At 38.6% G+C, this 16,922-nt stretch overlaps 1 protein-coding gene and 1 pseudogene across 7 annotated transcripts in view; one reads left to right on the forward strand and one right to left on the reverse strand.

Moving 5' to 3' along the window:
• CEP85L (centrosomal protein 85L) overlaps nt 1–16,922 on the forward strand; it is a 248,283-nt gene that overhangs the window by 106,893 nt on the left and 124,468 nt on the right. The window lies entirely within an intron of this gene.
• On the reverse strand, nt 11,570–12,320 carry LOC108544705 (protein SSX7 pseudogene; annotated as a pseudogene).

Here is a 16,922-nt window from a genome sequence, read left to right on the forward strand (position 1 = left end):
AAAAAAAAAAAAAAAAAAAAAAGAAAATCAGTTTTTATCTCTATGAAGTTTTGATTAATGCAAAAAATAATAATTTTTTTTTTTTTTTTAGACGGAGTCTCGCTCTGTCACCCAGGCTGGAGTGCAGTGGCCAGATCTCAGCTCACTGCAAGCTCCACCTCCCGGGTTTACGCCATTCTCCTGCCTCAGCCTCCCGAGTAGCTGGGACTACAGGCGCCCGCCACCTTGCCTGGCTAGTTTTTTGTACTTTTTAGTAGAGACGGGGTTTCACTGGGTTAGCCAGGATGGTCTCGATCTCCTGACCTCATGATCCACCCATCTCGGCCTCCCAAAGTGCTGGGATTACAGGTTTGAGCCACCGCGCCCGGCCGAAAAAAATAATTCTTAAACTAGTGTGTTTTGTGCTATGAATTCGTTATTCTGTGTTGAGGGGTACTTTAGGATAAAACACAGGCTTAGAACACCTGTAAGCCCGCTTTTCAAGAAGACCCAGCAAGCTGATCAGTAACAAACTTGGCTGGAGGTCTCTGAAACAAACAAAAATATTGGATGAAGTCTCCACCTTGTTTTATGTCCTTGGGAGCTTGACCGTGTAACCATGTGGCAGTACTTTTGGTCTCCCCTTTCCAGGGAACAGGAATTTTAGGGTTCATGTCATAGTTAGCTCTAAAAATCATATTAAATAGTTAAAAGCGTTTGTAAGCTCAAAATTAACTACTGTAGACTCGTTCTGGGAAATGGGGAGTGCCCCTTACTATAGCTCAGTAGCTAACATTTTGCAGTTTCACAGTGACAGTCCTGGTTCAGTTCTCCGCTAGGAAGTCATTTGTGTGGTTTAATATCTGTGTGATCTTGTCTATTCTCTTCTCCTCCGTGGACTGTATAAAGTTCAGAACACCTTTGATAAAGTTCAGAAGGTAGAAATATTGGCCATCTGGGAAGGCTAAAGTCAGATAATAAGAGATCTGAAAGGATTTGTTTTTTAAAGAGCACTGTGGTTAAAAGTCAGCTTAATTAAAAATGGATAGACAAGCTATAGATACATTTAAAAGGCCTTTATGTTTTCTCTTCTTGGAACTTGTTTTCTGGAAATAGGTATTTTCTTCTCAGTCGACTAAATTATTTTTCTCCATTTGTTTTTTGTCTTTCCACTCTTAATGCACACATGAGAGGCCCTAAGATAACTTCTGGTAGCCTGAGACCCCTTGAGAAAAACAGGAGGTGCCACAGACCCTGTTTTGGGGAAAAAACCCTCTGTTTTCCTCATGAAACTCCAGGAATTAAAGCAGATGGATCCCTCTCAGAATTAAAGGCTCTGTTCGGTTTNTTTCCACTCTTAATGCACACATGAGAGGCCCTAAGATAACTTCTGGTAGCCTGAGACCCCTTGAGAAAACAGGAGGTGCCACAGACCCTGTTTTGGGGAAAAAACCCTCTGTTTTCCTCATGAAACTCCAGGAATTAAAGCAGATGGATCCCTCTCAGAATTAAAGGCTCTGTTCGGTTTTGCATTGTGCGGTTTTGAGTTTTGGGGGTATTAGAAATTGCTTTGCATTATGAGAGAGTTTTGGTGTGTAATAACTAGTTAGGAAATATACTTTAAGGGACAGCTGATAGTAGTTAGGGAGGGGTACTTGACTCTTGGCACACTTGGATCAGGGAAGCATACTCTTGGCCACCTGGAAGATAAGGAAACATCCCTACCCCGCACTGGGAGATGAGACTCCCATGAGGGATGGACTGATGACAAAATGGGCTGATTGCCTTTGGGTTGCCTTGAAGTGAAACGCGGAGTAGAAGCACTGTACTGTCTTCTCTAGTATTTCCCTCCTTTTGGGGATCCAGGAACCAGCATAAAATGGTACCCTTAATTTTGGGGATCTGTCTTTGCCCTCAGCTGCATATTTGGCCCCAGAAATGCATGCTTTCCTGGCCCTGTTCCTCGAAGGGCTCCACCTTGAAGCCAGTAATCCACTTAAGAAACTGGTGATGAAAAATCTTACACATGCAGAATCTTCTGTCTGTCCATTTATTAATATGTGTTGTATGTTTATGTATAAAAGAGCTCTAATTGCTTAGAAAATAAGCACTTAATATTTTTTCAGAAAATGGAAACAAAATGCCTTTTGTTCACGTGACTTTAGTAATCTTTTGGAAATACAGTTTTAAAAATTATTGGTAAAATATCTTGAAAATGTAGACATTTGGTCTAAATTAAGGTCAATATCAGATTTGCTAAATGCTTTAAGGTTAAACTGTTTCTTTTGGGAACTGTTCAGTTTACCTGCTGTAAAGCCATTAGATTCTAGATAAGGCCTGGGGACATGTAGAGTTAGCCATGCCCCCTGGCTATGCTGGAGAGTCAGCTCTTAATCTGCGGTTGTGCCTGGTGTGTCCTAGTAACACAAAATTGCTAACTAACCGGGTTTTCACCAAAAGTAAAAGTTAACATTGTAATATGTAATTGAGACTGTTGTAGAAACAGTTCTACATGCAAGGTGTCTAAGGAAAAGTAAAAGGTACTTTTGGTAAAAGATTATAAGAAGGCATGGGAATGTGGATTTTTTGCCTAAAGAGTTAAATAGTTATTTTAAGTTAGAATAAAGCTAAAAGTTTGAACAGTTGTGGATGGCGTGAAAAAAATTGTTAAGAGATTCTGTGTGTGAACATATTGACTAAAGTTAAAGGGGTACTATTCAGTTTTTCCGTAAATTAAACATTGAAATAAAAGCATAACAGGTTTTCTTAGAGCACTAATCTGCTTTTCACAAAAAAATGTAAATGGTTATAAAAGGTTTATAAGAATCTTACCTTACAGTCAAACTGATTAAGATTGGATAGACATAAAGTTTTATTAAGAACTGGGTTTAACATTAATAGGATATTAATATAAAGGTGAAATTTGGCTTATTTGGTGTGAAAGTCATGCAGGAAGCATTATTATCAAATGTAAAATAGTGTTTTGCTTTCTTTGGACTGTATTTGCATGATTGTGTTACTGGAATATGTTCCAAAGTTATGGGAAACTCCTGTAATTCTAATGTGACTTAATGTATGTTATTTATAAATGTTATGTGAAATTCTGTATGCCACAAAATTAACCAAATTTCCTTATCAGTTGTGGCTTTAATAGTGGCTAGCCTAAAACTTTTTACTACCCACAGACAATTGTCTTGTTTTAGTCCTCTTTAGAAGGCGGTTTATAATCAACTATGGAACTCTAGCAGATATTCTTAAGTGCAAGTTTTCTGATAACTTTGGAGATTATGTCATCAGAATAAAGGAAAAAACTTTCAGAACTCTCAGAGCTAAAATGTTCATAACTATCCAACAGAAGTTAACGACATGGACTAAACTGAAGAAGTCTAGTCTTTTTAACTTTTCTTAAAATGTTGCTGATCCTTTTTGTTTTGTTTTCAGAGTTAAGAAAACTTCTTTTAAGCTATTTACAGGTTTTACACTTAACTGTTAAGTACACTTGTAACAGTTAAGTATACTTGTTAAGTACACTTAACTGTTAAGTACTCCTATGAACAAAATTTGGAGCATATTTATTTCTCTCTACCTGATTTCTCCAGAATTTGGAAACTAGTTGTGAGTATTCTTAACTTAGAGCAATATGGTTATTTGCATAGGTGCAATAAGAATCTGTTTTCTTTTGTAACAGGACACAATTGGATAAATTGGTTATTTTACCAAAGCTTTGACTGAAATGGTGTGTTTTCCTTTAAGAAATTAAACTTGACTTATAGAGCCAATTAAAGCCCCTTGGGGAACTGGCCTCATTCCTTGCCTACACAGTCCCTGTAAACAGGGTTTCAGACCTGTGGTAAGTAAAGAATGTCAGTTTCTGTCAGGTCCAGGAGCTCCAAGTTAGCTTGGGACCCCAAGAAGAGAGGAATTTACCCAACTTATTGCTATTTGAGGGTACAAACCCAAGGCTGGGCTTGGCTTTAAAAAAGTCTTATCTGGGGCTGGGTGCAGTGACTCACACCTGTAATCCCAGCACTTTGGGAGGTCAAGGTGGCCAGATCATGAGGTCAGGAGTTCGAGACCAGCCTGGCCAACATTTTTAGTAAGATGAAACCCCATCTCTACTAAAAATACAAAAAATTAGTTGGGCGTGGTGGTGGGCTCCTGTAATCCCAGCTAATCAGAAGGCTGAGGCAGGAGAATTGTTTGAACACGGGAGGTGGAGGTTGCAGTGAGCTAAGATTGTACCATTGCACTCCAGCCTGGGTGACAGTGTGAGACTATATCTCAAAAAAAAAAAAAAAAAAAGTCTTATCTGAAATTCCATCTATGGAGCAGAGTTCCATCAAAGCCAATTTAAAAGAGCTTATATCAAAATAATTATTCTTGCTGCACTTTATACAAATAATCAGGCCAAGTATTATAAAGCAAATTAGTCTTTCTATAATTTGTCTTTAGTAAAAATGAGAAACTGGAGAGGGAAATACTATGTTTCAAAAACTATGGTACACTTGTTAGTAAATTCTAGTCTCAATTGTTTTAAGTTTGTTTTGCAATGTAGGCTAACCCTGCTTATTCCTGTGAACCAACCACGTGATCTCTGACTGCTCAGAACAAGTGGGATGGGTAATGTAAAAATCTGAATCAGTATTCTAATTCTGGGCACATTGCGATCAGCTAGCAACCCCATATCAGCTTGGTTTCAACAGTTGCCCAGTTCATGGAAAACTTTCTAATTTGGTTTTCTTGGAATAACTTTACTTATTTTGCTGTACTCTTGTGGAATATGTCGCTGTTATACTGTTTGTCTGGGAATACAGGACAAGCTTACTGAATGTTTTCTTAAACATATTATTTATTTGATCATTGATTTATGCCAGTATAGACTATGTGGATTTGTTTTTTATTTTTGATTATGACTCAGCAATAATATTTTGTTGTTCAAATTTTACCATTGAGAACTCTTTCAGGTTTGTTCCGGTGACACTTTGACATGGACACCACCCAGCCGTCCTTTTGTTTTTTGAGCACTTCCTTACTTTCGGGTACCACAAAATGCTCCATGTTCATCTTAGTTTCCTACTTTAGCCCTTGAATCAATCATTTCACCAGTGAGCTCTGGTTCTTTTTATTGGAGAAAGGTATTCAGAAACCAAGATCTGGATGCCAGACATGTTATTATTGGGATGCCATTGCTTTTAGGCCCTTTCAGAGGACAGGGCTAGGTTATGCAGGTATGTGTATACTAGCCTATAATACACATATATCTAGAACTATTTCTCTGTTTATTCATCAGTATTAGTATTGAGCTAAACAGGAGTTCCTTCAAATGTCTTTGACTCTAATTCAGACAGCAGGATTTATGTTAGCCCTTCTCCCTTGCTTATCTGTAACTTCCCTCTCCAACAGTTAGAAGCCTCCCACCATCTACCATTCATTTACTTGTTTACTAGGTCCCCAGTATATGTGTATAAAGCAGATTCGGAACTGTTAACTTCTACTCCCCTGTATTAGTTTCCTGGGGCTACTGTAACAAATTACATGAACTAGAGGACTTAAACAACAAAAATATTTTTTTCTCACAGTTTTGGAGACTCTAAGGTTCAAAATGAAGGGGTTGGCAGGGCCATGTTCCCTCTGAAGGCTCTAGAGAAGAATTCTTCCTTGCCTTTTCTAGCTTTAGATGCTTACTGACAGTCCTCAGTATTTATTCATTGGCTTGTGGCACCATAACTCCAGTCTTTGTCTCCTTCACATGTTCTTCTTCCCTGAGCTTTCTGTCTTTATATCTTTCTCTTTCCTTATAAGGATACCAGTAAGTGGACTTAGGACTCACCCTGAACCAGCATGACCTCATTTTACCTTGGATTACATCTGCAAAGACCCTATTTCCAAATAAGGTCACATTCACAGGTTCTAGGGGTTAAAATTTTAATGTACTTTTATGGAGAACATAATTCAGCACATTCTATACATACTATGTGGTTAAATAGAAAAGCATTAAAAAGTGCTAGAGAGTAATTTAACAAAGTTGAGTTGAGAATAAATCAGAACTGTGTGAAGGTCTTTTTAAAAATGAGTTTTAGCTGTTTGGTCTTATTAATAAACATTAAAATTAACTTTGAGGAAAGAATGATGTGGGAAATGAGGATTGAGAAGTTGAAGAACAGATGCTCTGAGATTTTCTTTAGTGTTATTGTAAAAAGCTGCTGTAAGCAAATCATATTATTTTTAAAACAGTGTTCCTGTGTCATGTTATCAAAAATTTACTTGCAGTTGAGGCAAACTCTTTTATTTTTTGAAGCTTTGGCTTCGAAGCTCAATAATCTTTTTATAGTCAGTTACTTCAACCTCGATAGAGTATTATGATATTAACCTGGGTCCAGTAGGGAACTAGCCTTCCTCAGTTTGGCTAAGGAGAGCTTAAAAAATAACTCCTATTCTCAGACTAGGCCTCACATAGTGTCCAGACTGGGATGCTGCCTCTCATGATAATGGCTAGCTGAAGAACTGAAAAACGCCTCACTGGAAAGATGACTATAATCGTTATCTTTTTCATAAGTCTCCAGAAACCCTTTGATCCTGTTGTGTATTGTTTTATAATTACTCACCTTTTCTATTGCTATTTAGAAAACTGCCTTTTCTTTTTATTCTTTGAATTAATTTAAAACCAATTTAGTTAGCAGTAGCAAATATCCCTGTTTTTCTCACTGAATAATTCATCAAGTGTTAAATATAAATTTCTATAATCTTTTAGAGATGGGAGAGTATGATTTTCACTTTTCCTTGAATTGGATTGATGTGAAGATGTTAAAATTTTTGTTACTTTCATTAGTTCTTGCCATTACCTCCGAGCTGAACTTCGACTCTTTTTCTCCAGCAATTTTTTATTAATGTATGAAACAGTGAGTGAGTGCACCGGTATGTTACATAGTTCAGAATACAGAATATTCTAATGGAAAAGAATCCTGAGTTTGAGGCATGATTAGTAGATACTGTTATTTAGAAGCTATTCTACATAGATAAAGCAGTGTCAGAGTTTCAAAATCAAGGGTGTATTACTCTGTTCTCATGCTGCTATGAAGAAATGCCTGAGACTGGGTAATTTATAAAGAAAAGAGGTTAAGTTGACTCAGAGTTCCACGTGGCTGGGGAGGGGAGGCCTTAGGAAACTTAGAATCATGGGAGAAGGTACCTCTTTGCAGGGTGTCAGGAGAGAGAAGTGTTGAGCAAAGAGGGAAAAAATTCCCTTATAAAACCGTCAGATTTCATGAGAACTCACTCACTATCATGAGAACAGCACGAGGGCAGCAGCTCCCGTGATTAAATTACCTCCCAGTGGGTCCCTCCCACGACATGAGGGGATTATGGGAACTACAATTCAAGATGAGATTTGGTTGGGGACACAGCCAAACCATATCAAAGGGCAAATCGTTCTAGGAAAGAGGCATAAAGAATGGTGGATAAAAATAAGATGGAATAGTAAGATTCTGGAAGACTTACAATAAATAACAGGAAATTGAGACTTCTGTGGAAAATGAATTGGAATTGTGGTTTGAGTGATTGGTGCTGGTAATGAATGATACTGGTTGCATTTATTATTGATTGTCTGGAAAGGTACTCTTGTTTTTTTAAAAAAATCAGTTGTATTAAGATACTACCTGAATATAAGAAATAGTTTTAGCAGGCATAATAAAGACTATTTAGAAGGAAAGCCTGCTGTGTTTGTTGATGTAACACTTGGTTCCAATTAGTGTATTCTTTGCTTCCTTAGTTCATGTCTTTCTGAAGTTTTCATGATTTTACTTTATGGGATCTTTTTGTTCATTACCTTATCTGTTGTTTGGTAATTGTGCTTACCAAGTCCTGAGTCTCGTAGTTTATAAGCATTGTTTTTCGTTGTTGCATTTGCCTCATAGCTTATCTGTTTATTGTAAAGCACTCAGGAAAATAACCATTCTGGAAGATTACTGAATATTGAGAATAACCTGCATCAGAACATAAAGAATAGGTTGATATTTATAACATAATAGCAACTTGAAAACATGCTATATATCAGATTGTGTCATATCAGTGTCAAGTGGATATGTTTTTTATCCTTTGGTCTTTGATTATATAATTTTTGGGGGTTATCCATTAACCACAGGTCTATAAGGTGTTCATTTTTTTTCTCATTTATAAAATTAAATGAATCTATGCTAGCTAAATTCCAAACATTTTAGAATAACCTAAAATACGTTTATCTCCTTTGTATTACAACACCCAGCTGAGAATTACCATGTCACATTATTATATTAATTTCCAAATAATGTACGTGAAATTTGTGTATTATCAAATATAATTTTACTTTTAGATTGTATCTACAGCATATTTTAGTTAGCTGTCTTCAACTTTATTACTGTTACTATTTGGCTTGAAGTGAGCATTTCTTCTTGATTGGTGAGACTGTGGCGTGAAGTGCTGCATTAATTTGGTTTGTTGTGATAATTTTTAGGTGAAATATGTGAATACACTTAAGTTATTTTTTAAAAGACTGATTATTGTAAAAACCTCAGGGTACATATTAAATAATGACATGATTTACATGCTACCTGGGAGTTGACCAATACACCTTATAATTTACACACTTATTATACTTCATGCATTATATGTACGACACTGTTAGTTCCTTTCAGGAGATATTTGAGGTAGTGGTTGCCTCTTCTTCCTTTTTAAACTGTAGCTTTTAGAACGTTTATTCATTTATTCACTTAATATATATTTATTGTGAATACTTACTGTGTTCCAAGAATGGCAGAATTGCAGGGAGATAAAAATGGTGGAGGAGAGGATTCCATCAGAATCTCAGCAGCAAAGGGATTCTAGTATAGAAAATTATTCTAGACTTACCATTGAGGAATTTTCTTTTAGCCAGGATATTTTGAGATTTCAAATAATGCTAAATAAGTTGTGCACTAACATTAGCAGCACCACTTTTTAGCTGTTGTAATTTGTTCATGGAGTTTCAAATTCCAGGTTGAAAAGAAATAGGTCTATGACAATGAGGATAGATGTGTCTACCAGGCTACCAAATTGTAACATAAGCTACATAGCTGATCCCCAATGTTTTCCTAGGATTTCTTTGCTGAGACCTGGAGGCCATGTAAATAGCTACTGTTGCCACAGATATTAGTTTGAGGAAGTTGTTTTTGAGGTATGCAGCACTTGTATATAGCATAATTTTGCTATGGCACCAGAGTTGAGTGACAGAGGGATTGTAGAGGAAACTGGGAGTATAGGACCTTGGGGCAAATAAAAGAAACTTTTTGTTTAGGCTTGGCTCTGTAACCTTCCTCAGGACAGTCTTTCTCTACTGTATCACATGGCTCCTGATAGGCAGGCTATCAGGCAATTCATTTATCTTTTCAAAATTTGAGTTCTTAAATACAGTTTTAAGTCTGTTTTGGGCTGATTTTAAGCCTACTTACATATTTTATTTAAAAAAGGTACAGATAGTGTTAAGTTTTTTCTTTTGATAATTCCCAACTGCTAATTTGTATTAGAGATAATTTTCTTACCTAATTAACCTATTTTATTTTAAATAGGGGCCGATAAAATGAACTTCAATTTAATTGTATCTTCATTAGTTGGTTGTTTTTACTAAATAGTAGGGCTCTTGAATACTTTAAATTTTGAGGTCATCCTCTGGATATATATCAGAAAGGAAGAAACAAGTTATCATTTGGTACACTGTCTTCACTTTTTTGTGAAAAAACAATGGCCATATAAAGATAAGGACTTGTTCGATTATTTATTTGTTTAGCCAATATTAATTGAATGTCTGTTGCATGGTAAGTACTGTGGTGGGGGTAGGAATTAAACAGATATTTCCCCTAATCATTGTATATATGAAGTCTAGGGGAGAAGACAGTAAATAATTATGAGCGTTATGATAGGCAAAGTACACAGGGTGGTAGGGATAGACAACAGAGGGAAGTCCAGGGGATTAGGGAGAAGACTCCTGGCAGAAGTGTTGTTTAGGTTGAGGCTCAAAAAGGTGAGTAGGAACCAGCAAGGCAAAAGGGGTTTGGGAGGAGAGTAGTGTAGGCTGAGAGAATAGCTTGGTCAAAGGCTGGGAAGTAAAAGAACATTGTGGATGATGTGTTGAGGATGGATCACATCCCAGAAAACAAAACTGGAAGCTAGGAGACCACTTGCTGTGGTAACTTGTTCATAAAAAGAGACAGGGGATAAAGAAAACTAGATGATTCCGGAGATGTTTAGGAAATCAAGACCATACTTTTTTTTTTTTTTTTTTAAACAACTTTATTGAGATGCACGCCACTCCCCACACCCCTGCCAAATCTCATGTCAAATTATAGTCCCCAGTATTGGTGGGGCCTGGTGGGAGGTGATTGCATCATGGGGGCAGTTTCTCATGAATGGTTTAGCATCAACCCCCTAGTGCTGTTCTCGTGATAGACTTCTCACAAGATCAGGTTGTTTTAAAAGTGTGTAGTGCCTCTCGCCTTTCTCTCTTCATCCTACCATGTAAGACACCTTCTCCTGCTTTGTCTTTCAATCAAACCTCTTTCTTTTATAAATAACCCAGGCTTGGGTATTTCTTTCTTTTTTTTTTTTTTTAAGTTCCTTTTCAGGTATTGATAGCAGTGCAGTAATGGACTTACACCATACACCCATTTGAAGTGTACAATTCAATGGCTTTTAGTATATTCAGAGTCATACATCTATCACCACTGTCAATTTTAGTACATTTTATTACACCAAAAGAAATTACATTCCCTTTAGCCATCATCCTTCAAACCCTCTATTTTCCCAGCTGTAGGCAACCACTAATTTTGAAGGACAATATGAAAATTTCCTAGGGGCTCTCTCTCTTTTCCTTGAGCGTGTATTTTATTACAATGATTAGGTTTCATTTGTTCATTAGTTTACTTTGCTAAATAGTTTCTTTAAAACAACTCATCTTAATATAAAATATCTTCTTGTTCTCACCATCTTTTTCTTTTTTTTCCATAAAATTTCAAACATACACCAAAGTAGAAAGGAGGCAAAGTGTTGAACCCATATGTGTACACACCAAATTTATAGTTATAATACATGACAATCTTATTTCAGCCATTACTTCTGCTCATCCATATATACCCTTGGTACTATTTTTAAGCAAATAGAGAACTCCCTTTTAACCTTTTGGTAATAATGATACTAACATTTATTGAGCATTTACTATTTATAGGGCATCATGATCATGATAAGAGGTTTGCATAAATTTTTCATTTAATTAAAAAATTATATGTGGTATAATTATAAACCCATTTTATATATAAGGTAGGTAATATTTCAACCATTCTCTAGCCTGTTCTGCTTTTTATTAACAGTCATTTCATTGGTGAATAATACTATGTTTTTGCAACTTTGAAACTTGCAGGACTCTGATAATGGATATTCCAATAACATGACTTCCAGATATCACAGTGGATTATTTGGTCAATTAGCCTTAAAATTAACAAAAATATCACTCATAAAATTTTGCAATATGTTACACATTATATATAACTTACTTTAAAATTCTTTTATTATGGAATCCTTTTGAGGTAAAATACAATTATCCACACTGTAAGAAAACACAACGAAAATGCTAATACCAAACTCTTGGCACACTGTAAGAAAAATGACGCTCCACTTTTTACTGTCTGAACTCCAGCTTTCACTTGCTATACGCCTGATGGCGAAGGGTTCGCAGCCATGCCCATGCTGGTGAAAGGTCACCAGGTTCTGTTTCTCATCATGGGCATGCGTCCTGTCCCTGATGGGCGTTATTCATCATCTTCCTCAGGGTCGCCGCTCTCTTCATAAATCATGAGATACTTTCTCTCTTGCAGTCTGTGGGTCCAGACATATTCCCCCTTTTCTTGGGTCCAGATGTCTTATTAGTCTTCTCAGAGGTACTTACTTTTCCCGGGGGACACAGCTGTTTCCCATCGCTTTGTGAGCCAGATGCTTCTGGCACTCCCTTCAAATCATTTCCTTCCTCTGCTGGCTTCTTGGGCATCATCTTTGGAAAGTTTCCATGTAGCATGCCGAAAGCCATCTGAGGATGTTCATCCTGATTCCCACAGTTTTAGTCTGTATCAAAGTCATTCCCTGGAATTCTGCGGCCCATTTATTGTACATGAAAGGTGGGAGGGTGGCCTAGAGACCTAGTTTAGTCATGGTCTCATAGTTTCTCTTCATATACACACAGGTGATTTTCTCTGAGTTTTTCAGCTTTTCCCACTCTTAGATAAGTATCTGGCAGTATCATTGAAGGCCTTGTTTGTGTCTCTTCTCTGATATCTGAGCATCATCCCTGGGTCTCTTTGCAAAGATGCTGTCTCCGCTCATAGCGTTGGGAGCAGTCTGACCTCGGAGATGAAGCAGCCGTGGCGAGGTCAGCAGCAGCAGCGGCAGAGGGCAGTGGCCAACTAATATTTAATAGTTCCTGTAACATTCTCCCCTGAGATGTCACCCTAACTGCTGGTTAAGTGTTTCATTTAAAAGTGCACAGGTACCTCCCACTTCAACTGTAAGGACATCTAAGGCCTGTCTATTCTGTGCTCCTACTGAGGCTAGAGAGTCTATAGATTGTGGTTGTGCCTCTATGGCCCCTACAGTTGCTTTCCATCTTCGCTGCATTATAAGAGAGATAGTAAGTATTGATCTTTCAAGGAGAGGGGATACCCATAAACCAGAATATACCTCTGGCTGTAGAATTTCCCATCCATGGTTTTTCTAAGATGAGATTGTCATGTGCATGCCCTCCCCAGTTAAATCTCCATATGAGGGCATAGAAATGATAGATCTCTTTGTCCTATGTATTCAAAAGAGTACAGTTTCTAGAAAAAGTTAGGCATGTCCCCAGATGATGCTGCCATCTTGGTAGAATTTAAAAATAATAAGTTGGGAACTACTGGAGCTATAGTACAAGTTCCCTTCCAATGCCTTGGGAGGGCTAAGTGTATCCAGGAGCCACAAAGAAAATATAGCCCTGTTCCTTGAAGGGATGGTTCTAAGTTATGGCTTGTGAGAGACACTGGGAGATTTTTCTCATATCTTAGAAGTTTCCTTTCTTTACGTATAATAGAGGCATCCTTGGGATAAAGATAACCATATTTAGTCATTTACGATGTCACTTGGAATTTGACATGCCAAGTGAAAAGGGTCCACCTGACAAATGGAGTTTTGAAAAATTAGAGACGAAATAGGGCCCTGGTGAATATCTCAGATGATTTTTGTGACAAGGGCTGTCAGTCCAGATGTCTTCAGTTCGCCCACAGATGTGTAAGCTGCCACTATTAGCAAACATCATACAAGGGTCTGGGATTCCATGGGTAGGGTGGAAGTTTGGAAAGACCCATGTGTTATTTTTTAAGTCAAGGTGGTTACTTAGAGCATGCCACTCCCATCGGTACTTCCAACCAGAAGGAGAGGCTAGATTCTGAAAGCCCCCCACTAGGGCTTTTATCCTTGTAGATCACCCTTGTTGCACTCTCCTCAAATCTTTGAACTATCAGCAATTACAAGTGTGATGTTAAAATATCTGAGATCTCCCAAGTATGATCCTTCTCCACTACTTTTAAAGCAGAGGGAGGCATTTTCTATTACTCAGTCAACTTTTCCAGGCCTGAGGGTGTGAAGCTTATCTTTGGGAGAAAGTTCTTTGATGCTGGGGCAAAGTGTTCTCCCGGGAAGAGTTAGTCACCCAATTGAAAGTGTTCCCATACCATGTCCCATTTATGCCTGGTAAGTCTTTAAGCATTAAAGGTAAAGCCAACAAAGGGAATCCTAAGATGCTGAGTTTCGGGTAACTGTAAGTTTCCTTAGTGTCACTGAACTGAGCGAACCACTTAGGACAGACCCGACAATTAGTCTTGTTGTACAGATGGGCCATGGCAGATATTGTAGGAGCTAAATGGTGCGATGTATTATGAAGTCCAATAAAAAGTCATAACAGATTTAGTGATAGTAAAACTCTCATGTTTACTTCCTGTTAGTAACCGTTATTCCTGCTGTGAGGTTAATAATTAAGCCAAATGCTATAGTAATTGAGATTCTCTCTCTGACATTCCACCCTGGGGGTGCTGCAGTATATAGTTCTACTGCAAATAGCAGAGTGAGTATAGCAATTCCTGCAAGGAGTAGTAGTAAACAATTTCCACCAGAAAGAAGTTCTGATATTTGACTCAAAAGGAGAGGTAGAAATGACAAAACGTATTTGTTGAGGTAGGGGTGAGACTGAATAAGATGATGAGTTCTCATTCAGTTACTTATTTTTTGTGATTTTCAGCTTAAGATCTTCTGTTTTTTCACATTGCTATTCAGCATGTTCCTCTGGGCTGTCGGGGGTTGCTCCCTCAGCTCTCCAGGCTTTGATTTGAGTGTGATGTATCTATGAGTCGGTTGATTCCTGTACCTTTTATTGTTGGGTGAGCTGGAAGAAGAACAGTGTAATTACAGCCCTTCCTAGGTTGGGCTTAGGGAGGGAGAGAGAGAAGGGAGAACCTTTACCAGTACCAAATCTCCCGGGTTAAATAGAGGTGGTCCAATTTCCTGGGATTGGGCTTTCGCTAATTGTGCTAATTCCTGCTGAAAGTGAGCCAGAGAGGTTACATGCTTAACTAGCTCAGAGGTTTCCCTATCTAATAGAAAAATCATTGGTAAGGAAAGGGTGTCCATACAGCATCTCAAAAAGGCGAAGACCTGATTTTGAAGGGGTATATCTTACTTGTAGTAAGGCCATGGGAGGAAGAGTGACCCAAGGAAGGTGAGTTTCTTGGGACAATTTTCTGAGGTGTCTCTTGATAATATCATTAGTTTTCTCTACCTTTCCTGAGGATTAGGGTCTCCAAGCCCAATGGAGATGATATTCTATGCCTAGTGCTTTTGAGACCCCTTGTGTGACAGCTGCCTTAAATGAGGGCCCATTGTCACTTTGTAGGTACTTAGATGAAAGCAGGGAGTTATTTCATTAACGCTTTTATCACCTCAGAGGCTTTTTCTGTACGACATGGAAATGCTTCTACCCGGTTACTGATGGTATCTACCCATACAGCAGGTATTGAATGCTCTTTGTCTTTGGCATGTGGGTGAAGTTTATCAGCCACTCCTCCCTTGGGTATCTTTCTGTTCTTTGGGTTTGAGCAGGAAGGAGTCGCCTGTTCAGGGGATTATTTTTAAGACAGACTTCACAAGCATTAACAACTTGCTTGATTGTTTTTAGTAAGTTCTCTCCTGAAAACAATCTCTGGGCATATTGATGAGTTTTATCATTTCCCAAGTGAAAATCTTGGTGAAGCACTTTAAGGACTTTCCATTGGCTGGAGGCTGGCACGTGGAGTTTGCTGTCTTGCGACTGTAGCCATCCTGAGGGCTGAAATGTATACCCTCGAGAAGTGGCCCATCCTATTTCTGTGGGTGAGTACTGTGGTTTAATTCTTTTACGGAGCCTTCCCAGATTAGAGGGGTTTGAAGTGTGTTGTCTTGAGCCTTCCTTGCCGCTGACTTGGCTACCTGATCAGCTAATCTATTTCCTTTGGCTATCTCATCTGTTCCCGTTTGATGTCTCCTACATTGCATCACTGCTGTTTCTCATGGAAGGAAAACTGAGGATGATAACCTGTGATACTTTATAGGAGATCCATTGGTGGTAAGAAAATGCCTTTCGTTCCAAATGGCAGCATAAGCAGGGAGAACCAGGAAGGCATATTTGGAGTTAGTGTAAATATTAGCTACCTTTCCTTTGCTTAATTCAGTTGTTCTTGTAAGAGCGATTAGCTCAGCTAATTGAGCGCTTGTGCCTGGAGGGAGTGACGCACTTTCAGTGATGTCATGTAGAGTGACTACTGTGTGTCCTGCCTTACAGATCCCTTGTTCTACAAAAGAGCTCCCATCTGTCAACAGGGTCCAGTCTGGGTTCTCTAGGGGAGTTTCCTTGAGATCTTCCCTGGCTGCATAGGTCTCTACTATGATTTGTTCACAGTCATGCCCAGATTCCCCAGTTTCTTCCTGGTGGAAGGCGGCTGGATTTAGGTGAGAACAGGTCTTTAATTGGATGTTGGAACCCTTTAACAGCAGGGCCTGATATTTAAGAAGTCAGCTATCTGTTAGCCAAAGGCTCCCCCTAGAGCGCAGTAGTCCTGCCACATTAGGTGTGGCATAAATAAATCATTTTCCAGGGTTAATTTAGAGGCTTCTGGGACCAAAAGAGCCACTGAGGCAATGGCTGGGAGGCATGCTGGCCATCCTTTAGCCACCAACTCAAGTTCCTTACTTAGGCAACCCACACTGGCTGTTGACCCGGGCCTGTGTTAATACTCCCAGGGCCATTCCGTTCTTTTCTCATACATACAGATTGAAGGCCTTCCCTATAGGAAGGGTGAAAGCTGGTGCCTTAAGCAAGGCTTGCTTCAGCTGGTCAAGGTTTGAGCTTCAGGTTCCCAGGTTAAAAGATGAGTTTTAGCTCCCTGAGTTTCTTTTATGAGGTTATATAAGTTTCTTTTATGAGGTTATATAATGGACAGGCTATTTCACTGTACTCAGGTATCCATAGTCTACAAAATCCTATAATGCCCCCAAATCCTCTAAGTTGCTTGAGGGTTTTGGGGAGGGAAAGGAAGAAACAGTCTTAACCCTCTCCTTCCCTAATGCTCTGGTCCCCTCAGACAGCACTAGGCCTAGGTATACTTCACTGAGGTTTTGCAGAGCTGGGCCTTGGATTTTGAAACCTTATATTCTCTATTAGCTAAGAAGTTGAGAAGAGCTTCATTGCCTTCCTGAAAAGCATCCTCTGTTGGGGCACAGAGCAGAATATCATCAACATATTGCAAGACCTTAACTTAAGGATGAGAGAACTCAGAGAGGTCTTGTGACAGTGCCTGTCGAAACAGGTAAGGACTATTTCAAAATCCCTG

The sequence above is a fragment of the Rhinopithecus bieti genome, unplaced genomic scaffold (genome assembly GCF_001698545.2).
Source record: "Rhinopithecus bieti isolate Rb0 unplaced genomic scaffold, ASM169854v2 scaffold_27321, whole genome shotgun sequence".
Lineage (NCBI taxonomy): Eukaryota > Metazoa > Chordata > Mammalia > Primates > Cercopithecidae > Rhinopithecus > Rhinopithecus bieti.